Genomic DNA, 17,169 nt, shown 5'->3' with positions numbered 1-17,169 from the left:
TTTGGTTGCAATTACTTCTCCAGAGTAAAAATGCCTTTTCGTACTGCTCTGTATGCAGGCAACCTGTGAGATGGACCAAAGAATTTTCTCTCTTGCCCTGTTTCATGTATGCAATAGGTAGACAGGCCACCTCCTCTTTTCTTTACATTTATTTTTTAATAAATGTGCTCTTTATTGCATTTCCTGAACACCCTCCAGAAATGCATCTTTTCTCCCAGGTGCTTTCCAGGGACATAAATACCTGCACTTTACTTTTGTTTTAGGAGAAGAGAGGATCCATTGGTTTGATTTATTTTTGCTTTGTTGGGAGTGTGTTAATGTTTAACAAGGATGTTGTAGATATTTACACTAGCAACAACAAAAGCAAAGAACTAACCTTTCACCTAATCAGGGAGATGATAATAGGAATGGTGAGATGAAACTGCATTTCACATTTCTGTGTCAACAAGCAAGCACATACAAATTTAAAAAAAAATGAAAAAAAATAATAAAAAGAATGGATCCTGTCTGCCTTAATTGCAACTTTTTGGTTCACATATCATAGAGGATATGCCTGATGTATTAGCACATGTATTAGAGCTAGCAAAAAAAGAAAAAAGCAAAAGCAGATCCCTCTTGCTCATCACAGAGTACTGAACTGCAGATGATAATGGCAACCTAATCTCCATATTTTAGTAGCTTCATACTGAGAAGCGCTTATCCTGAGAAGCTTCAGATACTTATTTTGCAGCAAAGTATTCTAATTTAAAATGAAAGACAATTGGAACAAGCTGAAACCCCCTTCGTCAGCAACTTGATTTGGTTTATGAAATAAAAGACCATCAGGGAGCTACACAAATCCACATTCCCAAGTATAAGATCTCATATTTAATCAGAGATGAAGTTGATTGTAGGCAGATAGCTTCCAGCATCGGCTATGCAACCCTGGGGTCTCAAAAGCAGAAGTTACTGCAGTGAAGCTGGACATTATCTTAAGGTCTAATTTAATGATTTACTGCTATGTTCTCGTAATACCTACTGCTTTTGCATGAATCTTCTTGGAGACAGGGCTAAAGGTGGAAATACCAGCTTTGCCCATATTGCTAATCTACTAAAAACTGAAAAAAATGTGGAAGGAATAAAAGGAAAGAAGAAAAAAAATGAAAACATCTATTTACTGTTGTCATTACTTTGGAAAGGTCACATTCAAACTTAAGTAGCACTAACCATTAGCTGATCACAGACTGAGTTCAACCCAAGTAATACAAGCACAGAGGCTCTCCAAAATATCTGTGAATTTTTGTTTATCCTGAGACAGTGTGGGAAGGACAGAAATTGCAGCAGAGAGCTGGAGCCCAACATTCCCACCCTTAACACGCCAGCCCACTTCGATCCATATAACAGCTCCTCCTGGAGCCTGGTTCAGCACTGCAGCATGGGAAACCCTGGTGAATGTAGTCCCAAAACTCCGAGTTATGTTTCCAGCTCTGCTACTAACTCATGACATGGGGCTGGACAAGACACTAAGTCCTTTGTGTTTTCTTTTTCAACAAGTAAAACACGGATGACTTAATCTCTAATGGATATTAGAAGAATTTAGTCTTTAGATCACTGATTTAATTCCAACAAAAATCTCTGTAGTCAAATATGCTGTTATCAGTAGCAACAGCGTAATAGTCAAGATGTGGGTTCCCCAACTTATGTAGCCAGCCCTCCTTCTTTAATTACCAGTTTTACTTCAAAGCAAGGAGAAAAAAAAAAGAGAAATCTGTTGACTGATTCAGTGCGCACACAACTCCCATGTCTTGTAGTAAATGTGGCATTTCGGCTAAAGCATCCTATGTCTAAAAATAAAAGGGAAACTGTGGAGAAGAGAATAGCCACTGAAGGGGACGCTTGCGTTCTCATAACTCTTACAATTATCAAAATAAAATAAAAGCTGCTTACATATTGGTCCTTTGAAATCCATGTGGAGGAGACATCTACACAATTAGAGTGGCAAGGAGATTCCTCATGACCCAGGGAGGAGCTATGTAGCATTAAGAAGATGGGAAACATCATTTAAAGTAAAATTCTCTTTCTCTTATTCTCAAAAGCAAAAGTATCCCAGCTGTCTAAGCAGGGAGGCCATAGACACAACGGCCTCTCTTATCTTTCTTCTCTTAGAAATCAGGACTGGCCCACTCACTGACATCCAATTTCTATGTACAGAGGTGATATTTTAACAGACTTAAAATATACCTCCTCATTAACTTCAGTTTCAATACAGCTGAACACTGCCGTATTTATTTTAGTCCTCAGTTTTGTCATTTCACTTGAAAATGTCATTCTTGTGTGGTATCTCACAGCACGCAAACATTTTCATTTTATTTTTGAAGGCATAAAATTGTTGCTAGAATACCAACTACTGCTTTTTTTGCCTTAGTATGTTATCAAGTGTCATTTAAAAGTTTTATTTAAAGCTCACTACGTCATGAGGGCCATTTGCAGAAAAGTTTCTCTTGTATTACTTCACACATTATCTCCATTCTACAAATTTACTAATTACAGAGTAATTAACAAACTTACTTAACTAGTCAATCTTCCTGCACATTAGCATAACCAACAACGACATGAAGCTTAATCTACTCCCTGGAGAATTAACATTTCAGTTTCAATTTGTTTTTAATGGAGCATGAAAAAGTCTTCAGTGAAAGGGCCAACACTGACTTTCCACAATTTCACATGACATCTGCAATATTACAGCCCACTGACTGCATTCCAAATTTTACTGAAGTCGATGGAGTATTTACCACTTAAGCTCTGAATCTTGCCTAAGACATGCCAGAAGCAGGCAAAAAGGAGCTCTTTACCTCTGTGCCCCCTACTATTTCCTTTCCTTTTGACAGTTTAGAGCTCTGTCAAACATCTACAGAAGACATGCAGAGCTGGGTCTCAAAGTGGCAAATTAGCTCTCTCAATAAGCAACAAAACTCAGTGAAAGCTGAAAACTCAGATCTACAAGTTTCTTTGACCACAGCATATGGTAAAGTCTGCACATTACAGGAGTGTTTTATAGATAAATTGTATTCATATTGTGCACGAGTGGACACATCTGTAACCAACTAGCAAAGCACATTTCACTTATGTTTCTTGAATAATTTGAATCTTCAAGGATGGAAAAAATAAATATGAATTTCAGATCCAGAATGAGTTCAGCAGGGCAAGAATTCCGGTCCTCCTTCCCACTGAAAATCACCTAGGAAAAGACAGCTCCTTGTACTTCTCCTTTTCAAGGCTGCCTGATGTTTTTTTGTTGCATAAAGTTATTTCTTTTTAAAAAGATCTTTTCCTGTTGATTGTCTATGTAGAATTTATCAGCAAGACCCCAAAATCCCCTTTTATCCCGGATATGAGACATAGTTTGGATAGGACAGCTAACACGGGCCAGAAAAGAAGACAGTGCTGTAAGGCTCTCTCTATTATAGTCAAGAACAGGTCATCTAGATTCATAAAATTTATAGACAATGCAGCAAACATTTGCAAACATCCCTCCTTATATCTTTGATAGTCAAGTAAAAATGTTGAAAGAGGGGCACATACTTTTACTGTTAAACATAAATGTGCAGTATTTACTTTCACAGGTCTGAGAAACCATCTCAGGGCATTTTGGAAAAGACACCTAAATCAAACCTACCTTAATGAGAGCAAAATGCAAGGAAGTAAAAACCCATGCGAACATACTGCAAGAAAATGCAACCAGACAGAACTTCCTACGACCCCAACATGACGTGTAACTGCAGTCACAGGTCACATTATCTTTTTCCAAACCCAAACTCCAACTTAATGATGGTTTTAATGACTACTTTGAATTTCTTTTCATTTTTTCCCCTTTCAAAATTCATTTATGCCAATTTAGATTCATTTGGTTTTCATTAGCTTTGTTTTAATCAAGTTATCTAGAGCTTTGATGTAAAATGATCTTACAGCTGTCCTTTGAATTACCAATGAGAGATGTGAAGACACAGGATCTTCAGGGTAATTTTGTACTTGAGTCTCAGTCATCCTTCAAATGCCACCCATGTATATGGTATACATGTACAGGAATGTACCCGTCTATACCTATCTACCCACATATAATTTGCAGATAAAGATCACACCCAACTCTCCAGTCTGATGGCACACGCTTCCCAGCCTTGGCAAAATATAGATGTACCTTTTCAAAAGCTGAAGCTCTGGGCCACAATATATTTAAGAAAAATCTGATCCAAATCCATCATGACTCAAATACAGTCCAAGCAGTGCCTGGGGGTACTCTTGGTTCCCCTCTCTCGCAAAAAACACACGACCTGTCAGGAATGAAAAACATCCCTATATGTATCCTAGGCCACAAAAAAAGTTCCAGTTCCCAGAAATATGATTGTAAGGAGAAGATCAGGATTCAGGATTGTGTCTTCATTTGTCCTTATCAAACACCACAATTTATCAAGCCTAAGTGCATGTCCTCCACAAAGATTGCTTTACATAAATGTAAGCATCCCATTTTACAAGGAGGCTGAACTCCATATCTTCCTGGTTGATCCTATTCAGAACAGAGAAGTGAAAACATTTCCGCGATATGCAGCAAAGAGATGATCCAAGGCACAAGTTAAAAGTCTGACAGTCTGTATTTTCGTGTTTCAACGGCAAAGCCAGATTACAAAGTTCCCTCGCCATTCATCAGCGCTGCAGTTCATTGATAGGGATTAGTTGGGCTGTGAAATGACATACAGGACTATACCCTAAACTGCATCTTTGAAATTATCAAGGTAAAGGAAACATACTCTAGACAAAAAGACAAAACAAACACACAAAAAAAGATTGTTTTTATCCCAAATCATGTCAATGAAACCTCAAAAATAGCCACATCTGCACAATTGCTGAGGTAATCACAGAGGAGAGGAACTCCCCATCAACCGCAGGCTAAGTAAAAGACCTTGCACTATAACTATACCTTTTTACCAATATCCATTGCCACTTGGAATTTTTTTCTCATTTAAAAGATTTATAAGGAGAAAAAAAAAAAAAAGGTGTTATGCATCAGAAAAATTAAAAAAGACCAAGCAGATCATAAGCAATCATTTTTGAAGCCCTGAATTTTTAAGCATTTGGTGTCATTTCTTTTCTAGCTTAAAAACTGTTTTTAGCAGAAAGAGCAAGAAGCCTGAGGATGAGCAGTTTTGGTGGATATTTCCAACATGAAGCCTGCTGGGGAAGAGGTTTTGCTTCTTCTTTCATCTCATACAAGGTGGATTCTCTCAGCACTCCCTTTACGGTTGTTCTGACTTCTACCAGCTGAGCATGATCTTCATGGGACTGAAAGATCCTTCCGATAGCCAGCTCCTAACCTGATGCTAGCTGCTTCCCAGGCACTCTGTTGAGACCAATAGAAAATACTTCTTTTGCCTATGCTTTCATTTTTTTAAACAAAATATTGAGAGCACATGGTGTTCTCAAGAGACATCTCATGAGAGATCTGTTCTTTTTCAGTAAATGACTTGTAAGTTGTTGCCACAACCAGAGGGGATATTCTGCTGCTTAAAAAAAAAAAAAAAAAAAAAGAAACTTGCAAAAGTCTCCACATAGGTATTTAACAAGGACATGACAGAGATTTTGTTTTGTCCTCCTTGAAGTTTGAGCTTGCTAGCTTTCTTAGGTTGTTGAATCTTTCCAGTGATGAGTGTCAGTCAAGTCTAACAGATTATCAAGAAAAGAGTTAAACAGATATGTAATAAATGATGAAAGCAAGCATCCAGCTAAACAACATGGGCAAATTAACAAGCAGAAGCTAAGAGTTTTATTTAACCTAATGCCAGAAAGGGCATGCAAGGGAAGAATTTTCTAACTCCAAATTCCTCAGAAACAGCAAGCAGGTAGACAGAAGTACAAATTAATCGCTTGGGAGACTGCAGTCATTTTTGTCTGTACCTCATGCTCTGTTCTGGTAAATAAATGCTATTGGCATTGTATGTCTTGGCAGGCAGACTGTAATCCGGTCCAGCCTGACGCCAGCATAGCCAAAGCCTCCCAACTGATTACTGTGACTAAATATATCAGAAAGAAAGGAAATGAAACAGTCCCGCTTGTCTAACCAAATTTTGGCCCTTCACTTTTCCACCTGACTCTTTTGTCTTCTTGCCATGGTGGAAAGATCTGTTTCTACAAATCTTTCTCACAGCTCTCATGCCTCAGATTTTCTCTCCCATTGCATTCTTCTAAGCTGGAAAATAATGGGAAAGAGAAGACTGGAGAACTGTGCAAAATGAAAAGTTGATGACGACTGCCCTTGTTTGTGGATGCATTGAGGAGAAGAGGTTCAAGGTTAAGAACCAGACGCAACTTTATTGCAGATACAAGCATATATATAGCCCCCAAGCATGCACTGTTCCTGTGCTGTTCAAGCGCTCTCTTTTCCTTGCCATCAGCCAATCCCTTGACTCCTCTTATCTGGGTCCAGTCCTGCTAACAGCCATAAGGTAACCAATCAGACTGACTTCCCTGGAGTTGTTATCCTGCTAAACCAGTTATCTGTGCTTCCCAGGATTGTTTTGTCCAGCTCCTCTGGGAGTAACTAGACGAGTAGTTTACCTACTTTTACAATTCCCCACATCTCCTCCTTTTTTGTTTTCTAGCACCAGGCATAGTTAAGGACCCAAAAATGCAATAGCCAACAAGCAGGCTCTGGCAATACTGTAAAACCTCCCAAGAGTCTTTCATGTTCAGCAACTTCTTCTTCCCTTTCCCCTTCCACAGTGGTGACTAAATTTGCATTCTTCTTTAGAGCAGCCGTCAACGTTCTTTCCACTAAGGATTTCTTTGAGTCCAGCCGCCCCTGTGCGCCAAGGGCCGAAGAAGTCCAGTCCATCATTCATGCGTAGTTGTGACATTAAGCCCTTTAGGTCTTGTATACTCTTATGTATGGATTCAGAATGGTCAGACAGCACATCCCATCAAAATCCTCACACTCGTGCCCTTGTGTCAACAGCAAAAAGTCTATGGCAGCCCAGTTCTGTAAGGTGGCATGGTGGACCGATTTCACATCCGCTAGCAGACCTGCTGGAGCAAGCATAGCAGTGTTACTTTCCTTAGCAAGGCAACGTCTAAGCTTTGCAAGCTTATTATGAGCAGCATCAGAGCCAACTCCTGGTGCAAAGATAAACGCAGTGATTATTTCACCAGGGCTCCAGAATTCTACTTTGTCATCACAGCTCTTCATCCATGGCTAAAAGTACTTCTGGGGCCATCCAAAACGGGGTCCCCACAAATGAGTTGGCAGGAAATGCTATGGAAGCAGATCCAAAGTCAGCAAGCTTCACCTGGCTGGGCTCTGTCAGCAAGGAGGTTTCCTGCCTTGATATCTCTATGGATCATATGGAGGAACTTGACTTCCTTAATAATATCCTGCCATTTCTCATTGGATTGCTTCCCACTATAGGACATTTTCTTGATGGCCACCACTTCATTGGTGTGCACATCATGTGCAAAATAAACTGTTCCAAAGCTTCCGTGGCCAATCTCTCAGAGATCTGTGAACAGCTTTTCTGGATCTTCTTTGAAGAAGCGCTGTGCAATTTCTGGGTCCTTCAGGCTGCCTACTTGGCTGGTTGATGGCATCCCAAATGTTGTTCTTGGGCTGCCTAGGAATGACCAGCACCACTAGGCCTCCTCCAATGAGAGTGCAGAGATGATGAGGATAGCGCAGGTCAGACCCACCACGCCAGCACCCATTGTGGTCCTTGATCTGGAGAATCACAAGCATACCCTCATCCCCAGGTTATCAGCTGTACTGGTTTTCCCCACTGCCTCAACTTGAAATCCTTGACCTCTACCCAGGCCTTTTCTGGGCTAGTCTGTGGGAGGTTGAGTGCCGCAGCATGGGCGACTTGCCTTCATCTTCGCAATTTCAAAACGTAGAGTGCTTTGTTCAAAACGCAGAGTGCAAGTTCAAAACGTAGAGTGCTTGATATGGTCTTGGGGAGAGTATCCCTCGCTCCCCCTTTTTTGTTTTGTAACGTGACTTTTAGGATTCCATGAGCATGCTCCACAACTGCCTGTCCTGTGGGAGAGTGTGGGATACCTGTAGTATGTTTAACATCCCATTGTTGAAAAAAGGTGGTTATGGCACAGGAGGTGTAGGTAGGGCCATTGTCCGTTTTTATCTGTGCCGGAACTCTGAGTGTCACAAAGGCTGCAGCTGACATTGTACTGGAAAAAGCTCTGCTCCTTCCTGGATAACAAAGCCCTCTATGATGTGTGTGAGGATTTGGAGCTTCAGAATGGCTTGTGTGAGTTTGGAGTCTCCCATCTGATGTGACACCATTGCCAGGTTTGGGGTGGAAGCTGAAGTGAGTGTCACCGATCTTTCTTCACTTGAGGTGGTATTTGGGGTGGCACTGACAGCAGAATCAGATTTATCTTCAAGGATGGGGAAGAAACAGGCCGAACCACAGCTGGCATACCCTGGGAGGTGGGCATTGCTGCAGCAACTTGAGGCAAACCTAGTGCCTGAGCTTGTCCTGAGCCCTGCTGCCATGTACCCACCAACTGCACTGCGATATGTGGTGGAAGCTGCAGTGCTGCTGACAATTTGGCAGGCCCAAGCTGAGGTGATTTGATGGAAGTGACCAGAGCTTTTGACTGAATTGGAATAGGTGACCTGATGCCCGTCTGGTAAGTGCTGTCCTGCTGAAGCTGAACAGGCTGTGGCAGGGACTGCAATGGAGGTTGCACCACAAGGGTCTGAGCTTGCTGCTGCTGTTGAGTTAGAGATGGTGCTTGCTGCTGTTGCTGCTGCTGAGGCAGCTGGAGATGAGAGGCTGTGTGGAGGAGCTGAGACTGGATCTGTGTATATGTGGCTGAGCTGATCAACGTCTGGCTACGTGCTGGTGTAGCTGTCCTGGTCAGAGAAAACAAATATCTTGACTTTGCAAATAGCCACAGGGAAATTACAAAACAAAGGAGGGATTTCACCACTTTGTTCAATCTCTTCCCAACACATTAGCTCTCCGTCCTGTAGGCCAGTTGTCCACATGTCGTTTAACTATGCATTGCCATAGTATCCTGCAAAGATCCACAGCTTGTCAGTGTACACAGTTGTGCCGTGAGCAGACCTCACAACTGGCAATCTGCCTTCAATCTTCCACTCTGTCCACTGTCCGATTTCAAACTTGTATTTGAAAAGATCATTCTTAATTCTTCGAATTGGAATTGGAGTATGTGTCTCCAGTGCATCCACCAAACACGAACTTGCTGCTCCTGTAGACCATGGCAGAGTGGTGCTACTGTGATGCCAGTGGCGTTCCAGTGGTGAAAGCCCTGCACCACGAGCAGTCCTTCATGTCGAAGCACAGCAGGTCGCTCAGCACTGGCTTCCCATTGTCGCCGCCAAACACATAGATGGCATCCCGGTAGACCACTATGGTGTGCTTCACATACCACAGAACAGGTGCCATTTGACAGGTAGAAGTCAAATTCTGATGGATGGGTGATTTTTGTGTCTGCTGTGGTGTCAGCTGGAATGTTTCCACCTTTTCCAACCCGTTCATTTTTATCTGTGCAGAAGACCCTGCTGTGATGCCTTTTCTGCACAACTATAAAAGTAATCCCAGGCTGGTAATCCTTCTCCATCTTAATGCAGGTTTCCCTAACGGCCAGCAACTCGTGCTGAAGAACCTGTTGGAACTGCCCCTCAGAAACGCCATCTAGGTAGAAAATAATGTGAGTTGGTTTAAAACTGGTTGATTTGTAGAACTGAATAAGCAGCTCCCTGGTCATGGCTGCCAAATCTCGGATGATTTTTATGGCAGTGCTGCTGGACCCAGACAATGGCACGGTATCAGATGAGCGTCCACGCTCCCCGCAAATACAGTAATAGAAGGCTTCTTTTCATCCGCAGCTGGCAAATGAGTTACATTCGCACCAAGGAATGTAACAGGCTGCTGAAGTATTGATGGTCTTCCCTGACTGACAGTCACTGCCTGGGCAGTTGCTACCGGCAGTGGCTGAACCACCCCTGTGCCTTTCCTTTGGCAACTGCCAGGAGTGCCCACTGAGGATTCCTAGCTCAGTCCTGTTGAGGTCTGGCTGCCACTACTTGCCACCATATCCTCAGAGACACCATTGCTGCCTGTGGCCCCGTGGCTCAAGTTGAGGGACTGTCCTGTGTTGCCAGAAGAAGCCTGAGCCACTGCCAATGTCTGGCCTGTATTTGTGGCCTGTGGTAGGCTGGAAGGCTGGGCATTGATCACCTGTATCACGTGCAGGTTTATCGGTAGGCCCTTCTGCACTCTGCATCCCTGTCGTTCAGACAGAGCTCAGGAGACCAAGGCCATCACCTCTCGCGCTTCCTCAGTCATCTGTCATGCTGAAGAAAGGTCTGGGTCACCCTCAAGCGTGATAAACAAAGGGTGCAGTTCTTCTCTCATCAGGCCCAAAAAAGGCCTAGGCCAGTTCAGGGTGCCCAAGAGCCACTTCAAATAATTCAAGGTGTGAACCTTTTCAGGGATCTTACCTTTTGCGGTGTTATAGTCTGTTCCATATGCACCATTCAAGATAAAGCCAAACTAATGAACAGTACCTTATTGTGATGTCTCAAAGCACAGGCATTTCAGAAAACGATGAAATTTCTGATCCTTCTCTAATCTTTTTCTTTCCTGAGGTTTGAAGAAAAAAAAAAAAAAAAGCTTTACATGATTACATTTTAGGGGGTTTATTTTACAAAACAGAATCACGCACAGAAAAATTCTGGAGAAGACACAAGTCCAAATTAACATGGGACTACACAGCTCTAACAGTGCCATGATGAAATGAAAACAGGTGGCGAGTCCCCTTCAAAGCGCAAAGTCTTGTTCAGGGCTCACTCAGAGTGATAGTTCACTCAGGACTCTTTCCAGGAGGACACTGTAAAGCTGTAAAGCCACCAGTAGTAGTAACAGCTACAGAGGCAAAAGAATGAGCGAATGGGAATGATGCTGAGAACATCACTGAATGGAATGAAAGCAGTCCGAATGGCAGTGACCCAGCAGAAGAGGCAGAACTTAACCCTACCAGGGAAATCCAGCAAAGCAAAGGGCAGCATGCAGCTACTTGTGCTCTGTTTTTATAAACAAATCTTTTACTACACATCTGAGGATGCCCTGATGAGTGGCAAAAATCTCTAGCTATGCATTCATAAGTATTTCAGTATTGCATTTTAGCCATTGAGCTGGGCTTTGGAAAGGCGTTTCCAGGGAGGAAAAAAAAAAAAAAAAAAAAAACATTTTTTTCTAGTGTTCTTTAGCTGCTTTATATACTGCAGCTTTGAAATGGCTCGAGTGTGAGCAAAAGCAGTAAAAGAATAGCTTAAAGGAAGATTTCAAACTATAAGCTTCCCCACAGGCTTCCTAAGAATCAGCCACATCCATGTGAACAGATCTACGCCTCGGATTCTCTCTCATGTGCCCTCACGTTTGCTCTGGCACTTGATCACCGAGATGCGCTATGAAGCCCCAACAGCTGGCAGCATGCCAGAAATCCAGGGACTAGCTTATCTTCTGAACACATTTCTCAAAGGGCTAACCAAATTTGGATCACACCGTCTGTGAGGCTTTACCATACAGAAACTAGCAGCAGGAGTAACACACAGCTTAGAAAAGAAACATCAAAGCTTGGTTGTATTCTGGAAGGTTGTGCTCCCCCTCCAAAGGAAAAAAAACATATCTCTGAGTTGTGTCTCCAAACAAAGCACAGTACCCAGTAAGGCCCACTTGTATTTGCAGCAGGTATGAGTAAAAAAGAGCAGCGTGTTGTTTGAAATACTAACTCAATATCCCGCTGATCACAAACCTGCTTTTGCACAGAGCCTTCTCAGAGCGAAAACCTGCTGAGAAGCCTGGGCAGAGCCCCAGGTGGGCACACACCATCCCAGAACACCGGTACAGTCAAATCTAAGCATGCTCTTGCAGAAGCACAGAACTTTTATTCGGCAATATTCATAGCACACACTCATGCACAGCACAAATTTAAGAGCGTGATTCCCTTTCATCAGCCTCAGAAAATCTCAAAGAATGACTAACCCTCTACTGAAATCCTCAGTGATTCCCTGGCTTCCTGTGTTATTCTGCTATGAAGCAGCAGAAGCTCTCGGTCTTCAGCATTATTTTTGGTCAGGCACATTCATTCATTTATATTTGGGACTACACTGTATGAAACATATTTCCCAAAGGAGGACAGATTACACAGTATGTACCAACTTGTACGAGGAGCACAACAATACAAATTAGCTGGTTATCGATTGCCTGAAAGGGTAACACAGCTTTTCTTATCACTGTACCAGAACTGCCATGTTTATTCACAGTATCTGCACTGCTGTAGGTGTCAGCAGCAAGTCTAACATGCATATAAACCGATTCCAGCTCAGCCTATTCACACGTCTGCGGATGTCCAACGTACTGCTTAGCAGGAGGATCAGCGAGGCTTTGGAGATCTGTGCTATTCAATCTTTTTGCAATTCAACTGTAAAATCACAGTCATAAGGGTTTTATCGGAAAACAAAACCTAATTTTTGCTTTAAGGCATTCTTAATGCCATTAAAAAAGAAATCAAATCATAACGATCATTCTTCAGCTAACAGAGTTCCACTAATTGTACAGCAGCCGTGAGGCCTCTGAGAAAACAAGGCAAAGAGCAAGCCTACCAGCTCTATTACCTCTGGCACCAGTTTACAGCAAAAATAAATTCCTCTCCAAGGGCATAAACTTTGCAGTACCTAGTGAGCCCATCGGTTTAAAAAAAAAGGGCGGGGGGGCGAGAATGGAGAGCAAATGTCAGCAGACTAAGTGATCAAGCTCCAGAGGTGACACAGGAGCGCGTGTCTCACTGCAGCACATGCGGGGCGCTCAGCCCCGGTCGGTGACGGCAGCGCGCAGCAGCAGCGGCGGCCGCGGCCGCCACGCGGCCCGCGCGTGACCAGGCAGCTCATTGGGCGGCCGCGCGCGCGGTCAGCTCGCTGATTGGCTGGTTGGTGGCGGGGCGGTTCCGGGCTCGGCGGCCGGGTAAGCGGCGGTTAACGCTGGGTAACGGCTTTTGGTTTCAGCCCCGCCGAAGTCGATGAATTTCACACGCTGCAAGTGGCGCCCCACGCGGGGCACGAAGATCGAAGAGGCGCAGGACGCCCGAACCCGGCAGCGTGGCCCAGCCGAACCAGGCCCGGCATGCGCCCATCGCCTGGCTAGAGGTGCATGGCTGGGGAGCCACGGGAGGCAGAAAGTCCCCGGAGCAGAAAGGCAGCCCAGACGAGCTGCAGCGTGTGGAGCACGAGCAGAACCGGCAGGTTTCCGGGGAAGATTTAGTCACTCCAGCAGAGTGGATTTCGGAGAGAACCTGCCTTCCCCAAGGAAGGCACAGCCCAGCGAGAGGTGTGGGAAGACAGCAGAAAGTGCCTTAAGGAGGCAGTGGCGGAGGGTGATACCACCACGGTGAAATATGTGACCACCTGGTGGCAGATGACCCTAAAAAATGGCCAGCAGTCTTCAGGGGGACAAAAGCACCCAGCCACGTGCGGCAGCACCGCCAGCACCACCACCCTGGGTGGCGACCGGCGCTCCCTGCTACGATCTTTTCGACCGAGGCCCCGTGGACTCAGAGAAGGAATCCGATTTGTACCCCCTAGAGCCATATAACAAGGTTACAAAAGTGGATCAAGTCAGATTGCTGGGAAATGCTTAAGAGAGAGACAGTTTGGTGAAGGGACTTAGAAATGTGAATGGCTCTGATGTGCTGCTGCAGTGGGAACCACTGCTCTATGAAACTATAAATTGCGGAAGGTGGTAAAGTGGGATATTATCAAACATAACTATGACTCTGTTGGAATCGATAGCAGAAAGTTATATGTTAACTCCGCGTGATTGGAAATCAGTGTTGGGAATGATCTTGACCCCCATGAATTACTGAGTATGGTTAGACGAATTCAAAGAAACGTCCACCCCACAGGCTACAAATAATATTACGCAGGGTGTGCAAGCCTCATACCAAATGCTAGCAGGAGAAGGTCCTCACACCACCCCACAGAAGCAAGTTAGGTACCAAATGCCAGTATACGTCCAGATTAAAGAGTCAGCTCTGCGTGCTTTGCAACAAATACCAGATGTTGGACCTGAGACTGCCCAATCATTTGCCACAATCACCCAAGGCCCGATGGAAGGTTACTCTCTGTTCTCAGATCGCTTGCAAAGAGCCTTGGAGTGACAGGTTGAGCATTCAGAGGCCCGAGAGATGCTGCTCAAACAGTAGGCCTTTGACAATGCAAATTCTGATTGTGAAAGGACATTGCAGCCCCTGAAACATCAAAACCCATCTGATCAGAGGTTGTCAGAATATCGGCACTGCAGAACATCGTGCCAGCACATTGGCTATAGCCCATGTGGCGCATTTGAATGTGCAAAACCAAATCCCACATGTTTTCAATGTGGAGAGAATGGCCATTTCAAGAAAAACTGCCCCAAAGGGCCGGGAGGTGGAAGTAAGCCAGCTTCAGCTGGCTTATGCTCACTCTGTCACTGGGCTAATGAGTGTCAATCTAAATTCCATACTAATGGTCAACCCCTGGATCTGTTGTCGGGAAACAGCGGGAAGGGGGGCAAGGCCACATGCCTCCAGTACTCAAGGAAATGCGAGCAGGCAGCAAACAAGCATTTGGCCAGTGCACTCCAGCCAGCCACAAGAGGAAATACGGGACTGGACATGGCCACCGCCAAAGATGTAACCTTAAGTGATGCTCGAGTTCCACTGATTCTGACAGGGGTGTTTGGACTTTGGGAGAGGTCAACAAGCACTTCTATTAGGACGTGCTTTTACAACAAGATTAGGATTGTTTGTATTGCCTGGAATTATTGATGCTGACTTTATGCAGGAAAATCAAATTATGGCATGGACTCCCGTGACCCCATGTTATATTCCCGCTGGGCAGCAGATTATGCAGTTGGTCCATTTTCTAAGTCCTCCAATGCAAGGACACGCACAAGAGAGGGGATCACAAGGTTCTGGATGTACAGAAGAGCCACAGATTTTCGGGGCAAAGCAGATTGTACAACAGAAGCCACTACTGACATGCACTATGGAAGAAATTCGGTTTGCAGGGCTGGTGGATACAGGGGCAGATGTTTCGATTGCACACACAAGACCAAGACAGAGGCCGTGCCAGAGGAGCCGGACCGTGCGGCCGCCTCCCTGCGCGGTGGCACCTCAGCACAGCCGCCCGCCTGGCCCGGCTGCTCTCAGCTGCCTCGCCGCACTTGCTCACTGCACTTCCCTCACAGGACTCACTGCTCCAGCTGGAGACGTCGTTGTCGCAGGATCTGCCGGGGTTGGTGGCGCTGCTGGCCCTGCCCACCTACCAGCTGGCCACACGCGGCTCTCTGCAGCGCTCGCTGACCACCAGACGAGAGCGGGGCAGGCAGTGGGTGGGAAGCCGCTGCAGCCACCTCCAAGCTGGAGGCCATGAGCAGCCAGTACAAGCAGAGGAAGGCCCAGATGCTGGAGGAGCGGCAGAGCTTCCAGGAGGAGAGGCATAAGCTGTTGGTGCAGGTGGAGCAGCTCAAGGCACTGCAGAGAGACCAGGCCACGCAGGGACTGCAGTTCACAGGCAAACCAGACTGGAGCAGGGGTAAAAGAGTGAGAAGCAAGGACCCCAGCCTTCTTCTGTACTATCTTTTGCCTCACTGGCAAAAAGGACTGAGAAGCTGAGACTAGGAAGCAGGAAGGAGACTGAGCAGGAACTGAAGCTAAGCTACTGACTGAAGGTAAGCCCAAGGAATGTGGAAGAAAATCACATATGTTTGTTCAATAAATTCTTGTTTTCTTTTACTTAATACCTGAACCAGCAACTAGTTTATGTAAATTAGTGATAGCATAAATTCAGTAAAAAATCCTCAGATTGAGAATGTTTTGCCTGCAACAGCTTCACGCTCATTAAATCCTGCAGAAGTCTTCTATAAAGGAGTGAAGCTGATTTGCAATGAGATGCAGTCTTTTATTTTCGTAAGACTCCAGTTAAGCTCCAAATCTAGCAGCAGGCAGCCACCTAGTCCCTGCAGGGAATGCAGACTGAAGGATACATACCTAGGTGCCAAAACAACACGTGGCCCTCACCCTGCTGCAAGAGACAGTGCTATGATTGCAGAGGAGGAAGACGTATATTAGAGACCCCACAGGACAGCAGAGCTGGGGCAATTCACCCACTAGCTCATGTATAGAGCAAAGAGGTAGCACTGCTGCTGAATTTGTAAGAAGTACGTGAAGCAGCGTGGCCTTCTGGAGGAGGTTTTATGCAAATCTCCACCAGTTGCCAGGCTTCACTCTGAAGAGCCACTTCCTGCGCCCTGAGAAGTAATTTTCTCACCGTGAGATCAATTAAACCACCTCCCCCAGGGAAGCAATGAGACTTCTGTCACTTGAATCTTTTCCAATTGGATGTGAGAAAGCAGTCAAGAGCAGGAATACATTAGGGAGAAGTTCGCATTGGCAGGAGGCAACTAGATGACTTAAGAGTCCTTTTTTGTTTCTAATTTCTATGGTTTGATGAAACTTCAAGCTTTCCTAACTTAAACTGGAAAGATTTCCCAGCCTCTGATCCAGCACTCGGCAGTGACTCCCAGCTTACCCAAGGTGTTATTCTCTACACTCCCCAGTTAAAACTAGCTCCACTCTCTAGCTACTTCCTCCCACCGTTTCTAGGAAATACCAGCATTTCAAGATTCTTGAAATGAATTTCCAACACATATACCTGCTTTTATAGAGGGGCTAATTTTTCCCAGGAGCCCCAAATAGTCTTTGTGCTTCTTCAGCATTGAAGCTTCCCCTTTGTCTCTCCGATGAATAGCTTGTGTCTAATTTCTCATCCCTTGTTCCCTGACCCAAAAGTCATGCTTATATGACTGTATTAATTTGGTAATTATTAGCACTGGAGTCAGTAATCCTCCTCTTAAGCCTTCTCAATATTTGATAAGGCAACAGCGTGACCAGGAATTCTCCAAAGAGGTCATTTTTGCATTGGACTAGCCCCAAAATACCTGCTCCTGAGAGCCAACATTAAGGCAAGGATGAAAGGCAAATAGTACGAATTCACAAAGACAGGCCACAAAGCACCACACACATTTGGAGCAAGAGGAAAGTGGCTATTGAGCAAGGGAAGGGAAA

The 17,169-nt window shown here is 44.7% G+C and overlaps 1 pseudogene; it reads right to left on the bottom strand.

The window, feature by feature from the left end:
• Positions 1 to 8,349: 8,349 nt before the first annotated feature.
• Positions 8,350 to 10,534, bottom strand: LOC148595210 (polyhomeotic-like protein 1; annotated as a pseudogene).
• Between the last annotated feature and the right edge of the window lie 6,635 nt (positions 10,535 to 17,169).

The sequence above is a fragment of the Tinamus guttatus genome, unplaced genomic scaffold, assembly GCF_059628265.1.
Source record: "Tinamus guttatus ecotype Peru unplaced genomic scaffold, ASM5962826v1 Tinamus_guttatus_pri_ptg000142l, whole genome shotgun sequence".
Taxonomy (NCBI): domain Eukaryota; kingdom Metazoa; phylum Chordata; class Aves; order Tinamiformes; family Tinamidae; genus Tinamus; species Tinamus guttatus.
The sequence above is the reverse complement of the archived record's forward strand: the minus strand, read 5'-3'. Positions and strand labels throughout refer to the sequence as shown.